The following is a 20,891-nucleotide window of genomic DNA, read 5'->3' as shown; positions in this document are numbered from 1 at the left end:
TGTGAATGGGACTGTTTTCTTAATTTCTTTTTCACCTATTTCTTTGTCAGTGTGTACAAATGCAACTGATTTCTGTATATTATTTTGTATCCTGCTACTTTATTGAATTTGTTGATTATTTGTAACAGTCTTTTGGATTTTCTATATGTAAGACCATATGATTTGCAAATGAAGACAATTTTACTTCTTTTCCAATTTGGATGCTTTTATTTCTTTCTGTAGCTTGATTGCTCTGGCTAGAACTTCCACTACTATGTTGAACAGGAGTGGTAAGAGTGGGCACCCTTGTCTTGTTCCTGATCTTAGAAGAAAAGCTTTCAACCTTTCACCACTGAGTATGATGCTAACTGCGGGTTCAATAAATGATGCTGGGAAAACTGGGTAACCACACGAAGAAGAATGAAATTGGACTCCTATCTTATACTATACACAAAAATCAACTCAAATTTGATTATAGAGTTAAATACAAGACCTGAAACTGTAAAAATCCTAGAAGAAAACATAGAGAAAAAGCTCCTTGACATTAGTCTGATAATGATTTCTTGGATATAACACCAGAAGTACAAGCAACAAAAGCAAAAATTAATGTGAGACCCTATAAACTAAAAAACTTCTGCACAGCAAAAAAAAAAAAATCAACAAAATGAAAATGCAACCTATGGAATAGGAGAAAATATTTATAAGTCATATATCTGATAAAGGGTTAATATCCAAAATATACACAACTCAATAGCAAAAAAATAGTCTAATTAAATAACGGGCAGAGGACCTGAGTAGACATTTTCCCAAAGATGACATACAAATGGCCATTAGGTACACGAAAAGATGCTCAACATCACTAATTATCATGAAAATGCAAATCAAAACCACAATGAGATATTACCTCACACCTGTTAAAATGGCTATCATCAAAAAGATGAGATAACAAGTGTTGGTAAGAATGTGGAGAAAAGGGAACTCTTGTGTATTGTTGGTGGGAATGTAAATTGTGCAGCCACTACAGTAGACAGCATGGACGTTTCTCAAAAAACTAAAAATAGAACTACCATATGATCTAGCAATCCTACTTCTGGGTATATATCCAAAGGAAATGAAATCAGGCTCTCAAAGAGATACCTGCACTCCCATGTTCATTGCAGCGTTATTCACAATAGCCAAGATATGGAAACAACCCAAGTGTCCATCAATGAAGGAATGGATAAAGAAGTTGTGGTATATACAGAAATGGAATATTATTCAGCCATGAGACAGAAGGAAATCCTGCCATTTGCAACAACATGGATGGACCCTGAGGACATTATGCTAAATGAAATAAGTCAGACAGAGAAAGACGAATACTGTATGGTATCACTTATGTGTGGGGACCCTAAAAGAGCCAAACTCATAGAAGCAGAGAGTAGAATGATGGTTACCAAGGGCTGGGGTTGAGGAAGGGGAGAGGAATGGGGAGATGTTGCTCAAAGTGTAGGAACTTTCAGTAATAAGATGAATACGTTTTGGGGATCTAATGCACAGCATGGTGATTATAGTTAACAGTACTACAATTACATACTTGAAAGTTGCTAAGAGAGTAGACTGCAATTGTTCTCACCACAAAAAAAGAAATGATAATTATGTGACGTGATAAAGGTGTTAGTTAATGCTATGTTAGTAATCATTTCACAGTATATATATAAGCATATCAAATTGACATGTACACTCTAAATTTATACAATGTTATATGTCAATTATATCCCAATAAAGCTGGAAAAAAGTTCTATTTTATTCAAAAAAAGAAAAGAACGAAAGAATGCAATATCAATGGATACCATTTTGCTACAGGAAACTCTTGCTCCACATTTCCTGCCTCCACATACTCTGGTCCCTCTGAGCCGCTCAGGAAGGCACTTCATGCTAAGGCCCCAGCTTTATTCCAGTCTCCAGACTTGACATCTTAATTTTCTTTGCCTCACACTGTGAGCTCTGGCAGCACCATCTTTTTCAGTTTTGTGACTATCCTCTTGCTGCTTTGTGTTTTCCTGCTACCTTCATCTTGCCATGTCCATCTGTAATGATCATGTCTTCTCTATCACCTCACAAACTTTTATTCGTATTTGAATTTTTTTGTGGTGTAGTTTTTTCTCCTTCTCACAGAAGTTAATCTTATCTCACCTTATGTGACCTCTAGGCCGTGTGTTAGCATCTGAGAGAGATATAGGGTTGCATCCCCGTTTCCCTTTCTAAATTGTTAGTGCCTTTAAAGACAGAAGCATGTCATACAGACTTCTGTTTCTCCAGAAAGACTAGAATAGCATCTGATTTATGATGATTTCATTCAAATCTATGATAACAGACTGATTATTTGGGGGTTCATATATGTCAGAGATTTAGAACCTCTATATTGTTGTGATTTATGCACCATAATTTCAAATGCTTGAAATTATGCATTTCAAGCACCAAAAAGATGTCCTGGGCCAGAGGGTTTCACCAAGGCCCTTACTATTTCATGAAAGAGGTATGTTCTTTCATTTTTTAATCTTCTAGTAAATTTTTTTATACTTTTCTTATTCTAGTTGTTTTTGTTTTGTATGAAAACTTCAAACAGTACAAAATTGATTTACTCTTGTTTTCATTGTAATTTATGTTTTTATATATTTCATTATTTTGTTTTGTTGAAATTTAAAAAAATATTTAATATCTAAATAACATCTTCAAACAGTATGAATTTTTACAGGTTAAATGTGAAAGATCTCTTCAATTTTTGCAAACTCTGTACCTCATATCCCACTCTCCTTCCAAGATTTACCATTGTTGTTTGGTAGGTATCTTCTCAGATGAAAGCCAATTCACAGAATTATCTGTCCAGTTCTCTCACAATTCTAGATCACCTTAGCGTTATATTTAATTAGATTATTCTCTGACTCAGAGAGTTTAATGACATTAGCACTTGACAGTAATTTCCAGTATAAATATTGTTACTGAAAGCATATTGTTGAAATTCCCTGATACTAATGACAGTAAGAGTGATCAAAAGTTAACAATGAATAAAAAAAATTGCTGGTGTATATTTTAAATGAGATTACTAAACTATCCGAAGAATTTCAGAATAGACATCTAAGTTTCCTCCCCTCGTCTAATGTGTTATTTTTGTTTATTAAAATTTCCTTAGCCTTTCTAAGAAACAATTTCCAGGTCAATGTGCACCTCAGGTTGTATAGAAATTGATGAAAATCAGAAGATTTTAGTTGTTTTTAAAACTAACCTTTTTATTGTAGAACAGTTTTAGATTTAGGAATTATTGAGAAGAGAGTGCTGAAAGTTCCCATATACCTCACATCGTTAGCATGCTATCTTTGTCACAATAAATGAACTAATATGGATATGTTATTACCAACTAAAGTTTATACTTTATTCACATTTCTTCAGTTTTTCCATAGTATTCTTTTCCTGTTCCAAGATCCCAATCAGGATACTACAGTATGTTTTTGTATTAGTTTCCTATGGCTGCTGTAAAAAATTACTGCAAAATTGAGGCTGAAAACAACACAGATTTATTCTCTCCCAGTTCTGGAGGCCAGAAGTCCAAATTCAGCTTCACTGGGCTGAAATCCAGGTGCTGGCAAAGCAGCACTCCCTCAGGAGGCTCTCAGGGAGGATCTGTTCCTTGCCTCCTCCAGCTTCTGGCGGCTGCCAGCATTCCTTGGCTTCTGACTGCATCACTCTAGTCTCAGTCTCCCCTTTTCTATGTCAAATCTCTCTTAGCCTCCTTCTTAAAAGGTTACATGTGCTTGCACGTAGGGTCCACTAGATACTCCAGGATAATCTCCCCATTCAAAATCCTTAATTCCACATCTGCAAAGTGGTTTTCTGCGATACATGGTAACATTCACAGGTTCTGGAGATTAGCAGGTGAAGGTCTCTTATGGGGCCTTTACTCAGCCTGCCACACATTTAGTTGTCATATCTCCTTGAGTTCCTCTTATTTGTGAGAGTTTTTCTTACTCCCTTGTCTTTGATGACCTTGACAGCTTTTCTATGGGTTATATCCACCATTACAGTATCATACAAATACTTTCCCTGCCCTAAAAATTCCCTGTGCTCCATCTATACATCATTTCCCCTTTCCCCCTACTCCCAACCCTTGGCACAACTGCTAGATCATATGGCAAGAGTATATTTAGCTTTGTAAGAAACTGCCGAACAATCTTCCAAAGTGACTATATCAATTCGTATTCCCACTGCTACGTATACTTTTCTAGCATTTGGGGTCATCTATGTTTTGTATTTTTAGCCATTCAGTAGATGTGTAATGATATCTAATTGTTGTTTTAATTTGTAATTCCCTAATGACATATATATAATGACATCTTTTCATATGCTATTACCCATCTGTATATCTTCTTTGGTGAGATGTCTGTTCAGATCTTTTGCCAATTTTTAAAATTGGGTTGTTTTCTTAACATCGAGTTTTAACATTTCTTTATATATTTTGGATATCAGTCTTTTATCATATATGTGTTTTTGAAAATGTTTTCTCCCAGTCTGTGCCTTGGCTTTTCATACTTTTAGCAGTGTGTTCTGCAGGGCAGAAGATTTTAATTTTAATAAAATTATCAAATTTTCTTTGGTGGATTGTGTTTTTGGTCTAGTACTTAAAAAGCCATTGCCAAACTCAGGGTCACCTAGGTTTTCTCCTATGTTATTATTCTAGAAATTTTATAGTTTTGCATTTTACATTTAGGTCTATTTTGAGTTAATTTGTAAAAGGTATAAGGTCTGTGTCTAGATGCGTTTTTGTGGATATCCAGTTGTTCCTGCCCCATTTGTTGAAAAGACTATCCTTTTTCCATTGAATTGCCTTTTCTCTTTTGTCTAAGATCAGTTGACCATATTTGAATGGGTCTATTTCTCTGCTCTCTATTCTGTTCCATTGGTCTATTTGTCTCTTCTTTCACCAATACCACACTATCTTGATTACTGTAGCTTTATAACAAGTCTTGAATTTGGGTGTTTCAGTCCTCCGAGTTTGTTCTTGTCCTTCAATATTGTGCTGGCTATTCTGGGTCTTTTGCCTTTCTATGTAAACTTTAGAATCAGTTTGTCAATATACAAATAACTTGCTGGGATTTTGACATGGATTTCATTCAATCTACAGATCAGGTTGGAAAGAACTGACATCTTAACAATATTGAGTTTCCCTATCCATGAGCATGTAATGTTTCTCCATTTATTTAGGTCTTCTTTAAGTTCTTTCATCTGAAACTTGTAGTTTTCCTCATATAGATATTATATATATTTAGTTAGATTTATACCTAAGTATTTCATTTTTGTTTGGGTGCTAATGCATTTTTAATTTCAAATTTTACTTGTTTATTGCTTGAATATAATAAAGAGATTGACTTTGTACATTAATCTCGTATCCTCAAACCTCGCTATAATTGCTTATTAGTGCCAGGAGTTTTTTGTTTCGGTTTTGGTGATTCTTTGGGATTTTCCATAGAGACAATCATGTCACCTGTGAATACAGTTTCATTTCTTCTTTCTCAATCAGTATACCTTTCAGTTCTTTTTCTTGTCTTAATAGCTTACGTAGGGCTTTCAGTACAATGTTGAATAGGAGTGGTGAGAGGGGACATTCTTGCCTTGTTCCAGTACTTGCCTTGTAAGGTCTGTCTGGTTTTGGTATTAGGTTAATACTGGCCTCATGGAATAAGTTAGGAAGTATTTCCTCTGCCTCTATATTCTGGAAGAGATTGTAGACATTTGGTATAATGTCTTTCTGAAATGTTTGGTAGAATTCATTGCTGAATCCATCTGGACCTGGTGCTTTCCTTTTTGGAAGGTCATTAATTATTAAATCAATTTCTTTAATAGATATAGGTCTATTGAGATGATCTGTTTCTTCTTGTGTGATTTGTGTGCATTATGTCTTTCACTAGTGAAATTTGAAGCCCCTGGTACCTATAACTACAACATTAAACAAAGTTCAATTCCTAGCCAAATAAACATAAATTCACACATTGGAGGCCTAATTACCTCAATTCCTATTACTCACTACAACATGTCTGATTTTCAACAAAAACAATTTTAAAAATATAACAAAAAGGAAGAGAAAACAATGTTTGAAATAAAAAATCAAGCATCAGAATCAGACTCAGATATGACAGAGATGTAATTATCAAAGAATTTAAAACAACTATAATTCATAAATTAAGGGCTCTAATGGAAAAAAATAGAATAGATTAATAATATAAGTAGCAAATGGAAGTTCTAAGAAAGAATCAAAAGGAAATGCAAGAAATAAAAACCAATGTAACAGATTGTAACAGAAATGAATAATACCTTTGATAGGGTTATCGGTAGAAACTACCAAGAAAATAAGCAGTGAACTTGATAGGTCAATAAAAACTTCTAAAACTGAAATTCAAAGAGAAAAAAAATGGGGAAAAAAATCCAAAATGGAATATCCGAGAACTGTTGGCCAATTTCAAAAGATGTAACTTATGTGTAAATGGAATGCCAGAGGAAAAAAAAGAGAATGGAGGAGAGGAATATTTGAAGTAATAATGGCTGAGAACTTTCAAAATTAATGACAGGTCCCAAGCCACAGATACACAAAGCTCAGAGAACAGAAAACAGAATAAATACCAAAAACTAATCACAGAATATTATTATGGACTGAATGTTTGTGTCCGTCAAAATTCATATGTTGAAGCCCTAACCCCCACTGTGATGGCATTTGGAGAAGGGGCCTTTGGGAGGTAATTAGGGTTAAATGAGGTCATGAGGGTAGGACTCTTGTGAGGGGATTAGCACCCACACAAGAAGAGACACCAGAAAGCTTGTTCTCTATCTCTCTCTACCATGTGAGGACACAGCAAGAAGGTGGCTGCCTACAAGCCAAGAGATGAAGCCTCAGAATGAAAACTACTGTGCTCACATCTTAATCTTGGACTGACTTACTAGCCTCCAGAACTGTGAGAAAATAAAAGTCTGTTTTTTAAGCCACCCAGTCTGTGGTATTTACTACGGCAGCCCAAGTAGACTAATACATATATCATATTCAAACTGCAGAAAAACAAAGAGAAAATTTTGAAAGAAGTCTTGTGTGTGTGTGTGTGTGTGTGTGTGTGTGTGTGTGTGTGTATGTGTGTGTGTTGGAATCAGGGCGAAGTGGTGGTGATAGTGGATGTGGCAGAGCACCTTAGCTAAAAAAGAACAAAGATAAGAAGATAAGATAGAGCTAACTGCTTGTCAGAAACCATGCAAAAAGACAGTGGATTGAAAATTTTAAAGTGTTAAAAGAAAAAACACTTCAAACTAGAATTCTGTATCTAGTGAAATTACCTTTCAAAAGTTAACGAGAAATAAAGATATTTTCAGACAAACAAAATCTGAGGGAATTCATTGCAAGCAGTCCTTCTCTGCAAAACATATTCAAGGATTTTTTTCAGGTTAAAGGAAAATTATATAGACCAGAAACTTCCATCTCTGTGAAGAAAGAAAGAAACACCACGCTAACACTAATCAAAAGAAAAAAGCTTCTGCACAGCAAAGGAGACCATCAAAAAAACAACAAGACAACCTAACAATTGGGAGAAGATATTTGCAAACCATATGTCTGATAAGCGGTTAATATCCACATACAACTCAAACAAGAAAATACCAAACAACCCAATTAAAAAATGGGCAAAGGATCTGTACGGACATTTTCCTAAAAAAAATATACAGATATCCAACAGGCACATGAAAAGATGTTCAACATTACTAATTATTAGGGAAATGAAAATCAAAACTACAATGAGATATCACCTCACACCTGTCAGAATGGCTATAATTAAGACAAGAAATAACAAGAGTTGGAGAGGATGTAGAGAAAAAGGAACTCTCATACACTGCCGGTGGGAATGTAAACTGGTGCAGCCTCTATGGAAAACAGTATGGAGATTCCTCAAATAATTAAAAACAGAACTACCATACAATCCAGCTGTTCCACTTCTGGGTATCTATCCAAAGAACACAAAAACACGAATGCGAAAAGATATTTGTACCCCTATGTTCATTGCAGCATTGTTCATAATAGCCAAGATTTGGAAACAACCTAAGTGCCCATCGATGGATGAATGGACAAAGAAGAGGTGGTATATATACGCAATGGAATACTACCCAGCTATAAAAAAAGATGAAATTGTGCCATTTGCAACATGGATGGACCTTGAGGGTGTTATGCTAAGAGAAATAAGTCAGACTGAGAAAGTCAAATACTGTATGATTTCACTCATAAGTAGAAGACAAAAACAACAACAACAACAAACACATAGATACAAAGATTAGATTGGTGGTTACCAGAGAGGAAGGAAGGACTGAGGAGGGCGAAAGGGGTGATAGGGAACATGTGAATGGTGACAGATGGTAATTAGTTTTTGGGTGGTGAACGTGATGTAGTCTACACAGAAATCAAATTCAGTTATGTACACCTGAAATTTATATAATGTTATAAACCAAGGTTACCTGAATAAAAAAAGAATACAAACTGGAGTAGCTATAATAATTTCAGATGAAGCTGACTTCAGGGCAAGGAAAATTATCAGGACTATGGAGAGGCACTTATAATAATGCATACATCTCTCAAAATTATGGAATTTTTTCTTCTTTAGTACAATTCCATTATCACACCTAAGAAATTTAGCAATAATTCATTTATATTTAATACCATTCCATATTGATAGTTTCCCAATTGTCTCAAAATGTCTGTTTAAAATCTGTTTGTTCCAATTAGTACTCAAGTTACATATGTTTATTTGGTTGTTATGTTTCTGAGGTCTCTGCTAATCTAGAATGATCTCTTCTCTCCAAATCCTCCTTTTTCTTGTTTCACACTATTGCCACATTATAAAAACCAAGTAATTTGTCCAATGGTATCAAATACATTCTTGATCTGTCTGTCTCCTTCCTTTTGATGCCATTTAAATTGTCAGAGGAACATTTTTTCCTTAAAAATTGGAAGCATTATCTAGAAGTTTGCATAGATTCAGGTTCAACTTTGGGAATAATACTTTTAAAAGGTACAAAATATCTGGCTGTCTCACTTTTAATAATGATAAAATTGATCATGAGGTCTAGTGGCAACAGCCTAATCTCTCTTTTGTAAAGTTCCCCATCAATTGTTCATCTAATTGTTTACTCCTCTGACTTGGTAATGAAACCATTATTTCATTACCAATAGAAAAATGGCAATGTTCTAATTCTGGTAGTTCTTCCTCATTTATTAGCTAAATTCTTCTCTAAAAAGACCTTTTCATCATTAGCTAGAACTATTGGAGTATACCAAAATACAGTTAATATGAGATCAGCAGAGGAGATAGTAAATTTTCATTTAATTGCCAATTTTAGGGTAAGGAAGTGGTGCTGTAGAAACATAGGTGGTGATCAATAAAGTTTTTTATTTGTGTTATCTATTGTTACTGTTGTTGTTTGACTATATATTCTCTTTAATATCCTTATTAACTCACTGTTTTAAAATATACATTCCATGAAAATTAATGAATAGAACCTGATTTTACTTTTGTTGCACAAATTTTCCCATCTTTGTTCAGTAGTACCTTCATTTTAGTCGAAAGTCCTTTTGATAAAACACTATCTGACTTTTATTTTTCCTTTCGCTTTTTCATACAAATATCACAGACTCACCTTGAACATTTCTTATACCAATTCTGGAATCAGCCAATAACTTAAGATGTGCTAATTGCTGTAGAATTTCAGAGTTAACAATTTTGGGGATACAGGTGCCTGTTCCTTCTGTGATGTTATTATTTCTAGGTCTTTTTAGTGAACAGAGCTAAGATAAATGGATGGATGCAGAGATAGATAGATAGATGTACAGCATTTTTTTAGACATAAAAAGACTCAAACACGTCACAGGCTTTACAGCTTAAAGTATTAACATAACTAAAAAGTAACTTTGTTAAAGTTATAAAAAGTATATTTTGCAATCTTCAAAGAAAAAAAAGGAAAGAAAAACACCAACATAGAGGACTAACTTTGGAGGCAGTCTTGTGTTTGTTGTCCACAGGAAAGAAAGTCTTAGCTAGTAGATTTCAAACTTGTCGAGGACAAGGCTAAATCCCAAGTGGAGACAGCTATAGGCAATTTTAGGTAACAGACAGTGAGGATTCCAGAACCCGCAGCAAAATTATACCGTAACCTGTTGCCATTAATATTTGGTTTATAGAAGTCCTTTTGTCCTAGTCAATGTCCTTTTTAAGTGACCTTCTGATTTCTATGTACTCAGATTATAGGACAGACTTTGCTTCTGGTACTTATTTTATTTCTGTGAATTCAATTTTTCATTTTAAATACAAAATGTTGCCTTATAATATATTTGGCTTTTCCATAGCTTATTAAGAGAAAGAATATGATTATCATGCCAATATGAGTATTTACAATCCCTCTGACATTTATATTTTTCTATTTAAAATGAATGATTTGGCATTCTGGTGTCTAACTTTTTCTGAAGTGTATTTCAGTTAGCATTAGTCATTTTCTCAGCCATGGTCAGTCCCAGTCCTTTACAATAGCATGTCTTCAAAGAAAGGACCAGAAAATAGCAAGCACTAATAATAGCAATACTTCAAAGAAGTTGAAAGGACTAGTTAACAACAATGCTTTAAAGAAAAAAAAACAAGTCATTCTTCCCTCAGGTCAGAGCTTCCTAAACCTTCCAAGAAACTATGAATACAGGCAGAGTAGATTGAAGCATAGTCAGAAAGGACCAGCTTCAAATAAAACATTTCTTTAAAAACCTCTTGTTGTGTAACAGAAATCCACACTTATTATGAATTCTATTTAGTAATATGCTTATTTGATGTGCTTTTTTTCATAATAATAATGGCTTACATTTATTGAGTGCTTAATATGTGCCAGATTGTGTATAAGTGCTTCACACATATATTCTCATTCATTTCTCTCAATATAGGGAACTGATACTCAAAGATGTTAAGTAATAGACTTCTCTAAGCGACAGGGTCAAGATGTGAACCCAGGGCTATCTGGCTGCATATGCCCTTAACCATTACCCTTCAGAATAGTGTGCCAAGTTTATACTATGGTTTTCCATACCCTCCAGATCACTGTCATAAGAAAGGCATACAAATACCTCATTTTTAGAGGATTGCCTTAAATCTTTAAATTAGTGATTTCTCTGCCCCATCCAGAGAGATTTGGAACAGTCGATCCAGTGTGGTCCCCAAAATGAATATTTTTAACAAAGAAGCCTGGTGATCATAATGCAGGGGGTCAAGGGTTCACTTTAAGAAACCATATGCTTATAGGTTTTTCTTCCATTTATTTCTGTATCAACTCTACTCCCCACTTTGGCTTTGGGTTGTAAAGGAAAGTTTAAGCTGCTGCATCCTGAGACAAGTCCTACCTTACCCAGGACGTGGCTGAGGTGCTGAGAAAGAGAATGAATGACAATGAGGCATAGCACTGTGTCTTACTTGCTCCCCTGGCAAGACCAAAAAGGGGCTGTTTTGTAAATTTATTTTAAAACTTTGCCTGTCTTGCCAGGCCAAATGCCTTCTGCTTACCATGTGAACAGGTTTGTAAAAAAAAAGGGGGGGGGCATTTTTCATGAAATTATGGTGACTTTCTGTGTTGACAAGGTAATGTTGGCGTTTAGAGGAGAGTTGGGAATTTGAAAATATCTGACCCATTGCAGTAAATGAATTTTTCTCCAATTTCTTTTGCTAACTAGTACTGGGAATGTCTTTTTATAATGGATTAAAAAAAAAGGTTTCTTTGTTTATGTATATACTGGTGGGGATTTGGCATCTAAATTGACCCTAAAAGACCACCTAGATTGCACATTTTAATCAAACACTTAATCATAATATACTTATGTTAAAATGACTTACCTTTCAGTAGACATGTTGGAAATCAGCCAGAAAGTTATGCATATTTTGGCAGTATTTAAACAGCCAAAAAATGTCAACCTCTATTTGGAAAATGTAAAAATATCTTCATAAATTGAGTTTAAAACTTCTAACTGTAATCCTGTTGGCAACTGAGCTATATAGCAGCAGCCTCTGTAAAAATATGTTCCTTTGAGAGCCCAGAATTGGAATCGAGTTGTTATAACGAAATTTACTTAAAAAATTTCTCACCTGCAACATTAATAGAAACTTTAGGTTTTGAAAAATGACAAGGAGAAAAGTCTAATTTATGTATTGGGATGACCAACCAAAAAGGGTTGCCAGATTTTAATGTAAGTTTTCTTCTCTTTCTTCCTGAGTGAATTCCTGAGGGTTATGGGTATTCTGGTCCACAAGGTGGAAGGTGGCTCTGGGAACTGCTTTGTTCCCCAAGGCGTAGAAGAATATTTGGACTAAAGACTTGAAGGTTGAGACCCCGAGCATTGAGGACACATGGCTTATTTTAATTCTTCTCCTGTAGAGGCACTGAGTTCTGTGCATAAACGCAGAGCCACAATAGATGGCTATATTACAGTGTAAATATTGTCTGCCCCAGCGTTATGGGCTGGTCTTCTGCAGTGACATACGGTGACGGCAAGAAGCCAGTGTTGTGGAGCTTGGTAATACAAGTTCTCTAGAGGTGCAGCTAGATTTCCCTCTTTTTGGTAGATTATTCGGGAATGGGAGAGATAATGAATTTCATGCTAATAGGGCGAATGAGTTTTGTTAATTTGTCAATTAAAAATATTGCACTTTGAATTCAAGTATATGGAGCAGTTCATATTCTTTGCAATGAAAGCTCTAGAAAGCTAGCTATGAGGATGTGAGTAGAAAAATAAAAAGTTGGTCTTCACCAGAGTAGCTTTGTTAATCCTGCTCTGAAATGCAATAGAGGTGACACTATTAAAAGGATTACCTGGAAGAAGTCTCTGGAGCCACACACCTTGATTCAATACTGGCTCTATCCTTGCTGGCTGTTTCACATTCAACAAGTTATTTAACCTCTCTGTGCCCCAATTTCCTTATCTGTAAAATAAGGTTAATATAATTATTTACCTCAAATGGTTTTTACAAGATTACATGAGTTATTGAATGAAAAGAGTTTGAATAATTACTGGCACTAGAAAATGCCATTCTTACTACATATTGTTTGGTTTATTATTAGTTTATTGTCATTTTACTTATGAGTGTCCCTTTAGGCCATGCATATTAACATATCTGGAAAGACTAATTCATCATGTAGGCAAATAACCTCTTGAGTAAGGTTGCCAGATTTAGCAAATGAAAATATAGAACGTCTAGTTAAATTTGATTTTCAGATAAATAATGATTTTTTATTTTTTGGTATAAGTATGTCCCAAGTATTTCATGCATATCTATGCAATAATCTAACAGCTTTTCAACCTCCTCAGTAAGTATTCTGTTCTCCTGTACTTCCAGTAAAGCTTCTAGACTGTTTCTCATTGACCTGGCTTAGGAAATGATCTTATAAGTGAGAATGATACTAAGATTTGGGACATGAATTGTTTTTTTTGTCCACAATTGAGTCATGCTGCGGTCAGTCTCACCTGGAAGTCATAGAATGAGGTATAAGGTTATTTCCCAAACCAGGTCAAAAAGAAACAACCACCGATCTCCACTAAAACTACTAAAAACATAAACAATCTTTCCTCTGGTGTTTGAAAAGCTGTTAGAATGTAACTCAAAAGCTGCCAGAAGAGAGACTATGCAATAAACAAACGATAAACAATAACAATGCAAAGAGAGCAGAGCAGAGAGACTAGAGGGAGAAAGATAAGATTAAGTTCTCAAAAATGCTCTGAGTCCCTGGAGCCAACTCACCTGATTTGATATACCACTGGCCTTTTCATTTATAGGAACATTAAATTTTCTATTTAGCTAACACCAATTTACATTAGATTCTTCACACTTTTAGCTGAAAGGTTCCTAGCTAATAAAGCACGTAAATGTCATCTACAAGGCTTGGGAACCAGAGACTAGTCCAAGTCAGAGACTTGAGAATCTTACAATTAGTTTATTATGGGTCCTAGCACATGACTAGTGTTCAATTAATAATGGTGATCGTTAATAGCATAATTATTACTTAGTAAATGTCTAAGGAATGAAATGTAACTAATTTGATATGTGATATCAAGTTGCAAGCATATAGACTTTCTGTAAAAGGACATTTAAACCAACTCATTATTTCAGTTTTTCTTATACTCAACACACTTTTATTTTCTCAAAGAATCATCATAAACATTCTACAACAGCACATAGCCCTTAGAAACATTTTGACAAGTTGAACTAGACAAGTGGAGATTTTAGTTCCCTAGAAATACACATACTTTAAAGAATAAGTGGATAAAAATTGCTTGGGCAATTTGGGTTTTGGTTTTGTCAGACTTCCAATGTTTGTAAAGTTGTTTGAGGCATCTGATGACCTAGAACACAGATTTTTTCTTCCTGTCATGTGCTTGGTGCCACGAGAATATTGCAGTACAGCTGCAGCATCAATCTGTAATCCTCTCATATCTCTAACGTCGTTTTAATAACGCAAGGAAGGGAGTTTTGGTGGTTGATATCATTCTGGTCAACATCACAATTACCATAACCTTGTGCAATAAGAATATAACAGGCTTTTGCACAGATCCTCAGGATTTATAAATTAAATTGCTACAATTCTGAAGCCAGATGACCACAGGTCTGAAACTCAACTCTGCTACTTATTATTTGAATGACGTTGGGCAAGTTACTTTACCTTTCTAGCGTGCAATTTTCTTATCTGAAAACTGGACCTCATAATAGTGCCTGCTTCATATGGTTGTTGTAAGGATTAAATAAGTTAACACTCATAGAGTACTTAGAACAGTCTGTGGCACATAGGAAGCAGTGTAAGTGTTAGCTATTATGATTATTGTCTACTGATCCTAATATGCAATCTTCTGCAGGAGTCAGCACATTCTATTATTATTTATTTCCATGGCCTACTGCTGTAACTGGGTAAAATCAGGTTCAGAGAAAATGAAGTGACAGCCAAGATCACAGCCTCTAAGTGGCAAATCTGAGTTTCAGCCTTGGGGCTTACAATCTGTAAACGGCGTGAAGAACAGGAAATGTTTTTTGTCCAGATGCCAAATTGTTTTTTGGCATTCTCAGAATCCATGGTCGGTGTTCCCAGGAATGTAGTATGATATGAAGTGCTTGGTTTTAAATTCAGGAAATCCACCTGCATAAATCATTTTTCTTTTGTTGAATGTAAGATTAGTCAAACCACATGTTTTTAATTGTGGCCCATTTCTTGGTGCTGCCGAGTTAGGGAGATTTTCTAAAAAAAATTCTTAGTTTATCTGAGCTTGAATTTTGAGATGTAAACTATTTTTATTGTTTCTTCTTCATTTTATTTTTATTTTTTGGGTTCTTTTCTAGTTTTATTTTGTTTTATAGTGGTGGTGGTTTTATCTCCTACTAATAATAATTCAGACTGACCTAGATAAAAGTTTTCTCTGCAGGTAGGCAGACTGGCAGGCAGTAATTAGAGATCTGACTGTATTAAGAGCTACTTATATCAAAATATGATTTACTGTACTTTTCAGATAAGGGTTTCTCTTTGGTCTCTGGTGAGGTAGCAATTACCACATCATCTCTAAACTTCAACAGCTTATATATGAAATTTGCAAGCATGAGGATATGTAACCATAAATTTGATTCCTATGTTTAGACTCTTTACGGCAAGGTTGCAAATTCTAAGGCAGCATTTATGCAGTGCAAAGTAAAGATATAACACAGAGACATGGCACAAAGGAACTACACTGGTGATTTTTACCTTAACGCTTTACTTTATCAGTAAGAAAACCAAATACCTTTAGCCCTATGAAACAAACTCTAATTAAAAAGACATTAATGTACATGATCTGTTTATTATCTATAATACTAGGAACTAAGAATACACAAAATATGTGCCATTGAACTTATTAATAACTGTTAAAAAAATATTGTTAGCTATTAGCTCTTTCTGTTTTCTTTCCAGTAGATAAATGTGGTGCTGGACCACATTGTAGATACAATAAATTCCTACTGACTGATGAATCAAGTTTTAAAAAAATCACTGGAAGTGTATAAAATAAAAAGTCCTAATAAGTTAGGCACTAGCGTGTTGAGGACATACATTCAATAAGAAAAAACTTGCTTATATATTGTAAATAATAAAAATGTATTTTAACTTTGCTCATATGTATTTAAAATTAGTTTATTTTTTGGCAGGACATGCACTGATACCAAAATTCAATTTTATTCAAGTACCATTAGAAATTTTCACTTGTCATGGAGGCAGTGAACAGTGTTTATAAGACTAAAAGTTTACATATATAACAAAATAGTTTATTTTTTTTCAAGAAGATCTGAATAGGGCCCGTCCTGGTGGCATAGTGGTTAAGTTCGAGTGCTCTGCATCAGTGGCCCAGGGTTCACAGGTTAGGATCTTGGGCGCGGACCTATACACTGCTCATCAAGCCATGCTGTGGTGGAGTCCCATTTACAAAATAAAGGAAGATTGGTATAGACGTTAGCTCAGGGGCAATCTTCCTCACCAAATTAAAAAAGAAGATCTGAATACAAGTGATGATTGTTTTAGTAGAAAAGGTACCATTTTAACTTTGGTTTTTACACATTGTGGAATTAAAAATTTAGTCCACCAATTTCTATCTTATAAAAAGTGCTTTACATTTACCTGGTTTCAGAGACACAATGACATATATAAACATGTGGGTTTTATAGGCAGAACCCTAACGTGATTCCAAAATGGATTTACAGAGAATATACCAAGCAGTATCAGAGATAATTTAAGTGCAAAGAGTGTGACAAAGCCTTATCATGCAAAAATTGCCAAAGAGTCCTTAATTTCCTTCTTATCCAGTATAGACTCCAATACCCATCATTAGATTCACTGTCTGGAAAATATGCTTAACTACTCTGCCGACTCCTCCCTGCTTTGTTAGATGCTTAAGTAAACCTCAGCCATAGTAAATTCTCACCACTGAATATGGCTAAAGGAAATTATAACTGAGAAGGCTTACCTTTCTTAAAATTCACGATTACTAGTTTCAAGTGGGAACTTAATGCTCTCTTTCAATCCTACAAGATACCCTCACTTTTTCAACTCTATCACTCTCCTAAAGGAAAGATAGATGATAGCTATAGATAGATACAGCTAGAGATATAGATAGAGATATATCTGCCTGTGATCCTACCTGAAGGCCAAAGCCAACACGTGTGCATTAGATCCCATCTCCTCTCCCTCCTTAAAGACATAGCTCCAGGAGCTGTGCTCTCTCTCCTCAATCTAAATTTAACATTCTAAACCTTCTACTGGATCATTCCCCTGAGAATATAAAGCTGTATAATTTTTCCCATCTTAAAAAATATCTCTTGATCCTTAATTCTTCTTCAGTTAACACTCAATTTCCCTGCTCAGCAAAATGCCTGGAATTTCTTGTGTATACTTAGTTGTTTCCAATTTCCCTCCTCAAACTTTCTCTTAAACTGATTGAAGCAGGGATTTACTTCCCGTACGACTGGAAGTCTTCACTTGCACTGGAGGCAGTGAAAGGGGCTCTCCACCAAAAGAGCATTAGTACAGGGGGTAAGCTGCCAAAACTCATACTCAGTTGTCCATCCACAACAATACCGTCTACACAGACATAATGCACTTATCAAAACCAGGGAATTCACATTGGAATAACACTATTAACTAAACCACAGATCTTATTTGGGTTTCATCAGCTTTTATATGCACTCATTTTTTTTTTTTTTTTTTTTGGTGCCATTGACTGAAATAAAGAGTCTGGGTAAGGTTAATTAAAGGAGTTTATTTGATAATCAAGGTGAGGAATTCAAATCCGGGGAGACAGCCTAACAATATTCTGAGGAACCGCTCCAAAGTCTACAGATCTGAGTGCAGTTTATATATTTTTTAACAGAGCAGTGTACGTGCAGGAAAGTGCTTACACATCTAACAGTCATAGTCTTCAAGGATAACCAGAACTTTTTGGTTATACATCAAACAAGGTTTGTAATGTTGGTGTTATCTATGTGTGGAAGGAGACAAGGACCAGGGTTGTCACTTTTCACCTCAATCTCTAGGAAATGCAGCTGGGACATTTGAGAACAAGGTACCCATTATCTCTTCGTGCTGTTGATTCACGCTGCTGGCATCTTCAGTCATGAGACGAGGGGTTGCAAGGTCATTTAGACACAAGCTTATGAGGCCCTCATGGCTACGTCACAGCACAGCATGGACTTTTATTGTACTGACTTTAAGCCTATGCAGCTTGCTTCCCAGGTTTGCCTGTTAGACAGGGAGAAGGGTCCCAGGCTTGTTCACAGGGCATAATGCTATGACATTTTATCATATGTATGAATTCATAGAACCACCACAATAAGGAAACAACTGTTCTATTGCCCCAAAGAAACTACATCATGCTATCTCTTTTTAGTCAGAATCATTCATTGGCTTGCCTATTTGACCTGTCTGCTCAGCATCTATTGGGAGTCCAATAGATGACTCAACTTCATACATCTAAAATAAAAACCTGATCTTTCTCCCCAACCTTACTCTACTCTTCTTTACACATCATAGGCAATAACAACTGCATCCTTTAAGTCGCTCAGGTCAAAAACTTTGGTCTCATCACAGATTGCTCTCATTCTCACACACTCCATATCCACCCCATCAGATAATCCTGTTGGCTCTGTCTTCAAAATATATCCATAATCTGACCTTTTATCACTACCTCTAATGCTAACGCTCAGCTCCAAGACATCATCATTTTGGTTTAGATTATTATCTAATCTAATTAATTGCCCAATTATCTTGCTGCTTCTGATCTTACTTTTCTCTTTGGTTTACACACAATTTATCAACCAGTGTGAATCCTTTAAAACATAAGTCAAATAATATCCTCCCTTAATTCAAAATCCTCAAAGCTTTCTTAGACAATTCTGAGTAAAATCAAAAGTCCTTCCAAGTGACTACCTGGCTTTGCATGATCTGACCCCCTATGACTTTTCTTCTCATTTCTACTACTTGCCCCTTACTCACTCCTATCCAGATACCCGGGGGTCCTTGCTCATCCTAAAAAAAACAAAAAAAAATTAAACATATTCCTCCATTTGGGCTACTTGATGTTCAAGCTGTCTACCATACTTGTGACCCAGATCATGGCACATTCTCTCACTCTTCTTGTTTTTAAAATTTATTTTTAATTATACACACAGTAAAATTCACTTCGCGGAAAAAAAAATTCTATGGATTTCCTTTATTTTATGTCTTTGATTCAACTCCACCTAATTAGTCAGGTCTTCCTGACCTCCCTATATGAAACAAGCCCATCCATGATGCATGTACACTACTTATCCCTTTTATCAATATCATTGTTTTCTTGCTGCACGTAAAGCTGTCTGACATGCTATGCTTTCATATATTATTCTTTTTTAAAGCTCTTTCTTTAGAAAATAAGCTCCACAGTGGCAAACTATTTTTTGTTTTCTTATTCTTTTCTGTTTGTTTTTTCCAGCACCCAGAAAAATGTTTTTCATACTGTAAATTTCCAATAACTAGATAAACAAATATATACCTAAATCTCAATGATAATTTTCCTAGCCTCTACCTTTACACTTTCCAAACTAATTGTTATTCCTATGTCTATTTTAAAGATAAGCTAAATTGTTGCCATAGATATTATGGAAATTTTATCCAGCTCTTCTATGCTCATAATACCACTCCTTTGTTCCATAAACTATAGGTTCTTGATTTTCTAGTGGGGTTCTTCTTTACATGGGGAACTCTTTTAATTTTTTTCTGCCTAACAAGTTTTTAAACTTATTGAGAGTTAGGATCAGGCCTTGAAACTGTTTTATAATAGTACCATGTCTGGACATTGCTGAGCACAATAAGATCTCAGTAAAGATTTATTACATCTATTGATTGACAGTATTAATTTTCCCTTTACTCTCAAATAAAACGCAGCCTCTCACATTTCTGGAGATTGGAACATTCATAGCAAGGCTCCTATTTAAATATAATTGATTCTTGGCAACCTGTGGGTACATCTTACTTATCTTTGCATTTTTAGGACCTAGCCCAGTGCCTGCTACCTACTAGGAGCTTAGTAAACTATTTCTAAATAACCAAAATAATGAAAGCCTCATTATTCTCTACCTCATGTACATACTTATAGGGTTTAGTAGGATTTAGATCTGAATAGAAAGATATGAGTGCATTTTCTGATAGAGCACTCTGCTTATATTTACTGTCCCTTCATTATCTCCTTGTACAATATTCTCTGATTTCTGCTAAGCATTTGCCAACCAGAGCATTTGGTCTGCACATCAACCAGCTCATATTGAGGTTGATATGTTAGCATCATTTTCACTTTTAATGACAAGGCAAAGTAGTTTCCTTTACCCTTTTAAACAAATCCTTGGTTTTCATAATCATTGCTTTTGATCATCACTGTCTTTGCCTGGAGCTATTTTATTTTAATATTCCATTTTGAATAAAAATACCAATTGGGAGAATCTTATTTTGCTTTTGGGCTTAAAATCTGTTGAGATTTTAATTTATTTTCTTTTCCTTTAGGGAAAAGAAATGTTTTCAAAGACACTGCATTCTTACAAACACTGCACATGAGAAAGTTAACAAGCCGTAAAGAAAGAGAATAATTTTATTGTTGTGGTGTTTTTTCTTTCAGAGTTCTAGGAAAGCAGAGGCCTCGGCGGTGGTCCTAAGCAGTGATTATGAAGTAAGAAGTTTTATTTATTAAAGAGGGATAAATGGCAACCTGTCCATTTTTAAAGTCTTGATTTGGCCTTTGATTAGGCTGAGAATATGATTTCATGGCTGATGGTAGCCTGAAAACAGTACTTTCTTACAATGATGGA

General features: G+C 35.1%; 1 long non-coding RNA gene across 1 annotated transcript in view; it reads right to left on the bottom strand.

Moving 5' to 3' along the window:
* The window catches only part of LOC131421760 (uncharacterized), a 112,462-nt gene extending 99,544 nt beyond the window's left edge, over window positions 1–12,918 (bottom strand). The window contains exon 1 of the long non-coding RNA XR_009223947.1: window positions 12,868–12,918. This is a non-coding gene — a long non-coding RNA (uncharacterized LOC131421760). The remainder of the gene's footprint in view (window positions 1–12,867) is intronic.
* Between the last annotated feature and the right edge of the window lie 7,973 nt (window positions 12,919–20,891).

The sequence above is a fragment of the Diceros bicornis genome, chromosome 3 (genome assembly GCF_020826845.1).
Source record: "Diceros bicornis minor isolate mBicDic1 chromosome 3, mDicBic1.mat.cur, whole genome shotgun sequence".
In the NCBI taxonomy this organism is placed as follows: Eukaryota; Metazoa; Chordata; class Mammalia; order Perissodactyla; family Rhinocerotidae; genus Diceros; species Diceros bicornis.
This window is presented reverse-complemented; position numbering and strand designations above follow the sequence as displayed.